Source organism: Arabidopsis lyrata (assembly GCF_000004255.2).
Source record: "Arabidopsis lyrata subsp. lyrata unplaced genomic scaffold ARALYscaffold_1, whole genome shotgun sequence".
Taxonomy (NCBI): domain Eukaryota; kingdom Viridiplantae; phylum Streptophyta; class Magnoliopsida; order Brassicales; family Brassicaceae; genus Arabidopsis; species Arabidopsis lyrata.
Window position 1 is genome coordinate 27,006,389 of NW_003302555.1, and position 11,156 is coordinate 27,017,544.

At 33.7% G+C, this 11,156-nt stretch overlaps 1 long non-coding RNA gene and 1 pseudogene across 1 annotated transcript; one reads left to right on the plus strand and one right to left on the minus strand.

Moving 5' to 3' along the window:
- Positions 1-3,816: 3,816 nt before the first annotated feature.
- LOC9330367 lies at positions 3,817-7,119 on the plus strand (annotated as a pseudogene).
- A 601-nt stretch (positions 7,120-7,720) lies between these two features.
- LOC9327688 lies at positions 7,721-9,072 on the minus strand. The gene is made up of 3 exons (XR_002329050.1): positions 8,942-9,072; positions 8,493-8,711; positions 7,721-8,419 (listed from the first exon to the last, which is right to left on the minus strand). It is a non-coding gene; the product is annotated as an uncharacterized LOC9327688 (long non-coding RNA).
- Between the last annotated feature and the right edge of the window lie 2,084 nt (positions 9,073-11,156).

Below are 11,156 nucleotides of genomic sequence, written 5' to 3' on the forward strand. Positions count from 1 at the left end.
CGTCAGCAAAAGCCGCCGCCATATTTTGACCCTTAACCGTCGCCGCCTCCCGCCTAACCGTCCGCCAGGTATTGCAGCACCGGAGATGTCGTCGATCAATCAGACTGATGAAATAGAGGACATTATGGCTTGCGTAACGGCTTTGGAAGCTGCTCTGTTGCCATGTTTACCCGCTGGAGAGCTTCAAGTCATCGACGGCTCTTGTCATCCTTTATAGAGATCTGATGATTTGTGGATTGGTAAACGCAAATTGCGTATACTCTGATGACTTTTCTACATTCATTGACAGGCTATATATAGAGATATTGGTAAGCAAGCATAAAATCTCCGAAATATCAACTATATTAAGTAATACAAATGATTTACTATTTAGATAAGGAATATGCTACTAATAAGGAGTGTTAGTGTAGTAATTATTTATTATATCCTTTATTTTCTCGATCTCTATAGCTAGCAAATGGAGAAAATCTTGATTGAATTTAGATTACATGTATTTTGATTAGAATTAAAATAAAAGATTTAGTATTTAGATAAGGAATATGCTACTAAGAAAGAATGTTAGTGTACTTATTAGTTTCTATGCCCAATATTTTCAAGATCACGTTCGCTATTAGGAATATTTTTGAGGGAGTTCAGTTGGGATTCACAACTAATAATCGAGATTTACAAACTAATTAATGTCGATTTTGATTTAATGTTGTAAGAGGAAATTTCGGAAATATCCGAAATTGAAACCGGGTCACTCGTTTTTTAAAAAAAACCCACCCAACCAATGGCATTCTTTGTAAATACATTCCAACTCCAGGATTTATTTGCTAAAAGTCATCCAAAAATGTATATATAGATGTTTAATAAAAACATGTTGTTCAAAGCTATATCAACATAAAATATTATGTATCATGCTAATCAATTAGCTAAACTCTTTATCTTGATATTTCTTTTGTTACCGTATAAATGTGAAGAAGGGTATTTTTGGCATTAGTTTGAGTCAGATGAAAGAGAACTAATTAGTTAGTTTTCAATGCCAGATCTTGCATTATCTTTTCGTATGTGGTTTAATATATTGTTGACCCTTAATATTAAATAAGTGGATATAATTTAGCTAATTTTGAATAGTAAATTGTCTATATGACAAATTACTTCTCAGAATGTCTAATTCACACATATAGAAGCCTCACCAACTAACTTGCTAATTAATCATATATGCATACATTTTAAATAATTAAATTTATATTATACTACAATTTTGTGTTAATTTCAGTTTTCTTATTAATTTTTTTTTCCAATTTCTTACCCTTATATATTGAGCAAAAAGATATATAATATATATAAAAGGAAGGCAATCCGTAATTTAAATTTTATTATATCCTACATTTTATGCTAATTATTTCATTGTACTTTTTATACATATAAAATGAACAAAAATATTGCTCACCAAAAAAAAAAGAACAAAAATATTCATTTACCACAGTGCCTCATCATCAATTTATAAAGATATTTTTAATAACTTAAAATTTAGGTTTCATCCTGAGCAATTGTTTTATTGTATGTTACTTTTTTGATAAATAAATCATTTTCAATTTATTAGACTCAGATATCAAGCCAAAAAATAGATCATATTATATCAGAGGAAATAAACATTGTCCATTTAGACTGCCACACCATTTACATATTATTAGAAATGTAATTAATTATTTGATTTAATCCCACAATTTTGTGCTAATTTATTGGATTGCATGTATGTTAGTTTTTATTTATTTATTTATCACAAATCTAATCAAATTAATTGTTGTTATATATATACATATGTGTGTGTGTGTATGTGTGTGTGTGTGGTTAGCCATTTTGCATCTCTGGACGAATAAAGTATTCAAATCATGGCAGATTTAGATATACATCAGCAGATAGATCTTCGGGCTGTTAGTCACGGAGAAAATTTTGGGAATAAAAGGTGAGGTTTTCTATTATCCTCTGCCTTTTTTTTGTTGTTGCAAACTTTGTTAGAGATGTGAGAAATCAAAATAGTTTCCTTTCGTTTCTCATCTTGTTAAGTTTTATAGGTTTTTTAATAAAAAAGCAAATTGGCAACAACAAAATTTGTCGATGTCTCTTCTTGTATATTGTTTGAACTTTTTTTTGAACTTAGTTGGTCCTACATAGCATATGACCCACCTAAGTATATGCCGTAGTATGACCCTTTCATATTGTTTATGTTAACTTTTTCTTTTTCATTTTCAATTATCGACGTATGGGCAAAAAAAAAAGTTTGTTTCCCATGCTAAAAGTTATTTTACCATTTTTTAAAAGGTAAGGGTTTAAAACCTACAAAAAAAATTAAGGGTTTTTTACATGCTTTTGAAAAAGCTCAGGTTTTTTTTTTCACCCATTTTTCTCATTTTTTTTTCCAAAATTAACTTATGACCAAAATCCTGTGCATGCTAGTTTTTTTTTGTTTTTTAGTATTCCGTGGATCTTTCACTCTTTTCATTAGGATTAGGAAAACAAAACTTAACAGAAACGTTTGTTATAGAATTCTAGGGCCCAAAAAAATAAAAAGCCATTAGAAACAACGAGAAAAGCTAACTGTAATTGGATCACAACTTAGCAACTTCAGAGATGAGCAAACCATTTGGAGAGGAGACCTTTCCCTTGTTTGCAATACCTGTTAGCAAGAAGAATGTCCTTGATCCCCCTGTCAATTTGGCGGAACTGTGTTTCAGGAGAAGAATGGGTCAATCCATGAATGCGAAGATTTCTTTCTTTCCACAGAATATAAAAGGTGGCATGGGCGACCAGTTTCTTCAAAGTAGCGGAAAGATCTTTAGAGTGACCTAGTAGCCCGCTTATCATAATCTGCCAAGATCCAAAAGTAAACTGATGAAGGCCTAGACGACTAAGAACCATGCTCCAAATAATCTGAGAAAAAGGGCAATGAAGAAAGAGATGATCTCTTGTTTTATTCCCATCCAAACATAAAACACAATCTATGCTTACGTTAATACCCTAGTTGATTAACCTTGTCTTCAAAGGCAACCTGTTCAAATTTGCAACCCAAAACATAAACGAGTGTTTAGGAACTCCTCTCGGAAACCAAACTGCTTTCCTCCATCCTTTTACCTCCGAGGAGAACCTAAGCAACTTCCACGTAGCTGTGGTACTGAAAAACCCTTTCTACTACCTTTAGAACCCCATGAGTAAGAGTCCGGTCCCGAAGAGTCTCTAGGAGGCTCCAAAGAACACAAAACATTACGGATTGCAAGGAGTAACGAGTTTCTTGTTCTCATAGACCGGAGTCTCCATCCTTGAGGACATGTGCCTTGAGAAACATTTGCCTCTAGACGAATACCCGTTAGTCTTGGACCATCGGACTCAAGAACATCAATCAAAGGACCCAAGCTATTCCAATCATCAAACCAGTAGAGTGCTGTTTTTCCATCCCCAAGGTTGCAGCCGAGAAAGCCTTTTTGCCATTGGTTTCAAGGCAGTCATGAATCTCCAAATCCATGAAGAACTTTGCCTTTCATCAGCAATCCAATAGTTTTGGTTCCTGAGCATGTGTTCTTTCATCCAGGCAGCCCAAATAGATCTTTTTCTAAACTTTAAACATAAAATAAACCCAAACGAACGAAACCAAACCAAATTCAATTCATGGTTTTATATACTTTAATAAAATCGACAAACGTAAACCAAAATGTACCAAACTAAACTAATCTGTGCTATGGTTTTAAGTTCAAAAAATCGATAAAACGAAAATTTTGGTGCCAATGTTTTTTTTTTTCTTTTCACTCCATTTTTTCTTACAAAAAGGTAAAAGTTATGGGGCTTTTTGCACCTTCGGAGTTCGGATATTAATGCCGGTTGGGTTTCCAATTTCACATTATCTCAATAACATATGAATCAAATCAAACGTTTAAGAAAAATCCTTTTTTGTATCTTCTTCTGTATTTGTAGCCTACCAGAAGTCAAACCTGGGTTTAGTAATATTGTTGTGGTCGATCACCTCCCTGTTACCGAAGAAATATACAACCAGATAAAGATTACCTTGGGCTCAGACTTTCGTTTTGTTAAGTTCAATACCCCTCAGGTTATTATCTTACACTGACCTTAATTAGCTTACTTTGTATCTCCTCTAGAGATTGTCTTCACTTTTGAATTGGATTGTTCTAATTCTTAAGTCGCGCAAACAAACTACACATGTTTCAAGACTTAGCCTCTTTGCTGTGTTAAGTTGGGTTGTGATCTAGTTTTCCTAAGATTTCTCTCGATATCTGGTTTTTGTGCAGGAAGCTCAGTTCTCTAAGGAAATGAATCACAACATCAACTTCTATTTTATAAACAAGCTCGATCATATTGACAGGCCAATGAATGTGAAGGAGGAGTGCGGGCCTCCACAAACCAAACAATCTTTGCCTGAGGTTTGCGTACTTTCATCATACTAGCAGGTTTCTAACTGGGATGGACCTTGTAATATAATATTGTCTTGTACTAAATGTTGAAAGTGATATATTGAGCTCGGGAGCGGTGGTACTTGCAAATCTGAGTCATGTGTTTGATACACTTGCGGTAAACTGTTTTGCTTCTTGACCTCCGGGCAGTAGCTCCAGAAAATAACAATCGCCCACTATCCAGCTATAAGAAAGAATAAGCCTTTTTTCTAGAGAGAGTTTGAGGAAGATAATATGAGTCTTTTTTTTTTTTTTTAATTGAATAATTAATGAGAGCGAAACCCCTCTATTTGTCGGAGTTAGTGGGAGAAGAGAACTCCAATTAAACTCCAATCATTGCCTTGACTACCCTAAGCCCAAACACATTAAGAAGACGTAAAACAAGGAAGCAAAAGACACAAACCAACTTGTCTCATCATTGTTGGAGATGAGTTGGGACATCAATAACCTGGGCAACCGGAATTCTTTTTTTTTTTTTTTTTTTTTTGCTTTGGCTGTTCTTTGTTTGTTCAGAAAATAACTGTGTTTTGTCGGCTGCCCATTATGGGTAGTATATGTTGATGCATTTTCTTGATGCTAACGAATATTTTCTCCCTTTTTTTTCAAGTGGCCTACTGGAAAACCCCGGGATCAATTAGTCATTCGCTCGCTATGGCAATATTACCCAAGTTTTATGTAATGATGCAAGGAATTTGAAGCCCCAACCTGTTTATGCGCGTATTGTAAGTTACCAACAATTTGTTTTGTGTATCATGACTGCTTAGCGCAATGGTCTATTCAATGTTAATGATGTTCTTGTCCCATGTAGTACTGGACAGAGAGTTATGTTAAGTGGTCTCCCCTAGGTACATACCTTGTGACACTTCATAAGAACGGAGTAGCTGTTTGGGGTGGAGCTGATACCTTCCACCGTCATATGCGTTATCGGAATTTTATGGTTTGTTTTTTTATGTTGATTGTTCCATAGTGTTTCTGCTTTTTCCTTTGCATGACTGTAGTTTATCATTTTTTTATTTGTTGGTTCTATTGAAAGGTAAAACTAGTTGATTTCTCACCATGTGAGAAATACTTGGTAACTTACCAAAGCCAAGAACCAAGCAACCCAAGAGATGCAAGTGTGAGTGAATCTTTGCTTCTCTCTTTTTTCCCTATTTTATTTGCATTTCATTTTGATGCAAAGTATTTTGATTAATTTGGGTCCGATTTGTAGGAAGTTGATATTAAAATCTTTGATGTGAGAAGTGGAAAAACAATTAAAGATTTCAAGGGACGTGCTGATGATTTTTCGGTCAGAGGAGCTGTCGCCTCATGGCCTGTGTTTAAGTACTTTCTTGAAATGCATTCAAATTTCCAACAAACAATGTTATCTGCATTCATTGATTTATTGGTCCCTTGTTGTAATCTTTCTCCGCAGATGGGCTGGCGGAAATGATGATAAATATTGTGCCAAGCTTAGCAAAAACACTATATCTATCTATGAGACTAAGACTTTCAACCTATTAGGTGATAAACCTATGGAGGCTGTTGATGTTGTGGACATGTGTTGGTCTCCTACTGATTCCATCCTTGCACTGTTAAAAGGGGGTGGGAAGCAGCCTGCCAAGGTATGTTCCTTTTTAATCGACGATTGGTTCAATTTTGTGTCTTGAGGTTGATAAGTGTGTCTCCAGGTTGTTATTGTGGAAATTCCTAGCAAGGTGGAACTGAGGCAGAAGTATCTTGTGGGTGCGATCGACTGCAAAATGTACTGGCATAACAATGGAGAGTATCTAGCTATCAAAGTTGATGGACATACGTCCTCTAGATTTGAGATTTTCTGCCTTAAAGAGAGAGATATTCCCATCGAGGTTCTTGAGGTGGAAAACAAGGTCCTTGCTTTCGCGTGGGAGCCCAATGGTCAAAGGTTTTCCGTGATTCACGGTGATCAACCAAAGCCAGATTGCAGTTTCTATTCTATGCATGGAAGGATTTCGAAGGTAGCTACTTTGAAGGGTAAACAAGCCAGTGCCTTCTTCTGGTCGCCCACAGGAAAATACATATAGTTCTCGCTGGATTACATGGCCAGCTTGAGTTTTTCAACGTGGATAAGCTTCAAACTATGGCCAAAACTGAACACTTGATGGCCACTGATATCGCGTGGGATCCAACTGGAAGGTAGGGTATCCACCAAGCCTGACCCGCCATGTTTCTCTTCTTATAAAATTGCAATTAGAGTGATGTGTGTTTTGTATTTTCTTTCTTCTTGAGATATGTTACTACCACGGTGACATCAGCCCAAGAGACGGATAATGGGTTTAACATGTGGTCCTTCGATGGGAAACTACTTTACCGAATATTGAAGGAGGATCCTCTCTTCCAGGTATGTATGAAAATATTTTCTAATATTATACCGTGAAATATGGAGTCGCTCATATATTGTAAACTCTCAATGGTTACAGTTGGATTGGCGCCCGACGGGAACAAAACATAGGGAAGGGGGCAAATTAAGAAGTGCACTAGAAGAGTAGAAATCTTCGAAAGCAAATGTGGTTACCTAATGTTTTTATACATATAGTATAAATATTTAAACATTTGTTCATCTATCTATTCTATGATTAAAATTGGTGACATAAGATTTAACATTTTGAAATCCCATTATACCTTCAACTTAAAAAAAAAACTTGCAAAACTAAAAAAAAAAAATTCCAATTTGAATAGATTTTGGGAGTTTTCTCTTTTTATTTTTTTACTTTCCCATTTTGTAATTAATTTATTATTTATTTTACTTTTTTATTTTTACATTTGTTCTCTTTTTATGCTCTAAGAACATCTCCAATGGGGGAGTTCTCTCCATGAGCTCTCTCAAATTTTTTATTATAAATTTTGAGAAAATGTTAGATGAGAACCTTTGATAATTTTTTTAATTTTTTTTGTGTCCAATGGTAGGTTCTCTAGTAGGGTTCTTAGGAAAAAAAATATATAAAAAATTGTATATCATAAAAATTAATTTATTGCAATTCATAAAAAGAAGATTGTTGAAAAAAAAACAAGAAGAAGAATAGCAATGGTATTTAGGTGATCATAAAAAAAAAGAAGAACAATGGTTTTTTTGGTTGGTGCTAAATTTTGGAGTAACAATAAAAAAAGAAAAGAAGAACAATGTGGATTTTTGGTTGGTGTTCCTTGTAAATTTTGGAGTAACAAGAAAAAAATTAAGAAGAACAATGGAATTTTGGTGAGCCGTAGAAAAAGAAGAAGAAGAAGCACAATGGAATTTTGTTGAGACGTAGAAGAAGAATAAGAACAATGTTTGTGTGTGTAATAATAAGAACAAGGATGTTGTTATATATAGCAAAGCTCAATCATATGGATGCATACAAAAAAGTGAGACTTGTGGTGTTTATACATAAAAACAAAAGCATATGCAACATAAAGCAAAAGCAAATGCAATAGGTCCGTGACTTGTGGTGTCTTCAGTCCTTGATTCTTTGTCTTCTTTCCACTTATACATCCCAAAGACTAAACTACACGGTGAAAATCATGGGTGACTGTGACTATAACTAACTGATCAAAAGAATGACAAGCAGATTACGATTATCATATTACCAAACCAGACACGGTGTGATGATGTTCACTTCAAAGTTGTTTACCTGATTTCAAGCCAAGGTCAGAGATAGTGAAGGAGGGGATAACATTCTTGAACTCCTGAAGCTGCTTGAAGTTCATCCATTGGGGTCATTGCTACTTCTGTTTCTCTCACTTCATTATTTTTCCCGGGCGTTGCAGCATCAGATGTTTTAGCAGACCTTTGAATAGACGCTCTTACATCCTCAAACAAAACAAACTCCTGACTATTCTCCACAGTGCAGTCACTTTGAAATGTAGAAATGGATTCTGTAGATCTATTAATATCCTCTAGAATGGTAGGTAAAGCTTTCTCCCACTCTTGTGATTGTTCTCCATCATGCTGGACAGTTCTTCAGGTTCCAAAACACCTGATATATTAACAATATATCTCAGCAAAAGTAAGTAACACATACAAACTACAACAAATCTAGGTGAACTTACCAGCGCTAGTGAAGAATTCATTGTCCCAGGCAAGACTTTTGCGCAAATTATACTATCCTTTCTTCATCACCTTCTTAGGCTCAGGCGACTCATGAGGTTGAAGTACCTCTTCCTTCTCTTCAATTGTAGAAACCAATATCTCATCATCACAATATAGTGTATCCCTCATGAAATTTAGATCTTTGTCATCCTTCAAACAATTTTCATCCTTATCTGCCTCTGAAATGTAAAACACAAAATTCACAACTTTAAATTAAAATCCAATGCCAGCTCGCTACAGTAGTAAGTAACAATGGATCTAAGTTCTAAGAAATCAATAAACCCTACATTGAAACTTGTCCAAGTAATCAATCAAATCAAGCAAAATCAAAATCCTCTAGTAATCAAGCAGATTAACAAAAACCCAGAACCCATAAATCCAAAATCAAAGGAGAGATATTGAAGTTCACCGGAAAACTCGTAGCTGGGTGGGTCAGGAAAGGAGGAGAAGAGAAGGCTATCGTCTTCAGAAGCGACATCAATCAAACCAAGGCCATCGGCTTCAACCTCGCTTTTTTTTGTCGCGACAGAAATTAAAAAAAATGATTTTTTTTTTCTTTTGTTATAACTCTCCCTCCAATAGAACACTGACACGTGTCCGGCTCTCTCAAATTCTCAAAACTCTCTCAAGAGAATCGATTCTCTCATCTTAATTCAGTTTTGAATTATTTTTTTCCCAAAATCAGATGAGAACTCATCTAAATATGGAAGAGAACCTCCCATTGGAGGTGCTCTTAGAAAGTATCGACATCCCATATTTTATTTCTCATTCCAGCGTCGATTTATTTTCACTCTTCCTCGCATCCCACCATCGTTCATTTCACCGGCCAATTCTCATACGGCTGTCGTAAATTCTTTTGAATTTGGGCTTTTAGAGTTTGGAATTCTTTTTTCGGTTACTTGTTTTCGTCATGCTCGAAGTTTCTTTCCCACAAAGCTTCGCTCGGTCTATCCTCTCTTCTCAATCAGGAAAAAATCATGACAATAAGAGGAAGAAGGGTGGAATCAAAACAAACTTGAAATATACCATTGAACCGGAGTGTTATAATTATGAGATTATGCAGCGTGTCATACTAATCCGGATGGATGCGAGGGCCAACATTTTTGCTTTAACTAAGTTGTTTTACATTAGTAATCCATACAGTGTAATGGTAACAACGTTTCGTGTTCAAAAAAAAAAAAGGAAAAAAAAAAAGGACTAACAACGTTGTTTTACATAAAGAAACAAACATTTTGATTATATTTTTATACCGTTGCTTTTAACTTTTAAGAACCCAATATTTTACATTAGAAAAGTTGCTTTTTCTGCTCTAGGATTAATTGGCTATTTTAGACCCTACTTGTAGATAATGTTGCATTGAATAACATTACAATGTAGAGATCAAGCTATAATTATTGTATTTATACCTTTTATTTGTATAGATTTTATATAACTCCCTAATAGTGTCTATGTTTTCCCACAAATGCTTTTCTTTTTATACACTATGAAAATTTTAATCATCATACACATAAACAAATTAAATAGAACTGTCTTAATTTAAATTTAGCATGAGTAATCGATCAAAACCATTGTAATTTTACATATTCCCTCCGTTTCGTTTTACTTGTCGTTTTAGAGTTAAACTTTTGTTTCATATTACTTGTCGTTTTATATTTACAATGCAAATTTATGACAGATTTTCCAGTTTTAACCCTACTTTTTAAGCTTATTAATTACATATGTCAAACAAAATAATGTATTAATTAGGGATAAAACAATAACTTTAATCGTTTTCTTAATTTGTTCGAAATAATCTAGAATGACAAGTAATATGAAACGGAGGGAATATGTAATAATGACTAGGAGCTTTCCTATTCTTAGTTTATGCAATTCGAAAATTTTCTTATTAAATCAGATGCTTTTTTTTTATCCATAAAATAATTTGTTTTGTACAAATTATTGTCTTCTACTCTAGGTATACGTCGTTTGGCGTTTAGTTGGTAGTATAAAAGAGTATTTACTAGTCCTCTCTCTTTTTACGTATAATAATGGGCAATTGACAAAAATATCCTCAAAAAAAGTTTTTTTTCTTCAAAATGAGCATACTATTTCTAAAATTCTACAAATAGTATCATAAACTTTAATTAAAATATAAAATGAGAGCAAACACTAACATAATATTAAATTGAATCAAAATTTCTTTTAAATGGTGGAAATATATACCCTAAATTAGATATCGGAAACCCAAATATAATATCACAAACTGATATTAAAATGAATCAAAATTTCTTTTAAATGATGAAAATATATACCCTCAATTAGAACTAATTAACCCAAACATAATAACACAAATTCAATATTAAAATGAATCAATATCTCTTTTAAATGATGGAAATATATACTCTAATTCGAAAATAAAGAACCCAAATATAATATTTTAAATTTATTTCTAATTTATTTTGGTTGAATAGTTTATATATAAAAATTGTGGTATTATTGGAAAAAATAAACTAGTGATAATAATTTTAGAACAAAAACTTAATATTGAATCAAATAATGTTATTTTTGAAAGTTTATGGAATGTGTGCTATAATTGTCCATAAAACATGTTTTAGTGCTATTTTTTGGGAATTTCTCTATAATTT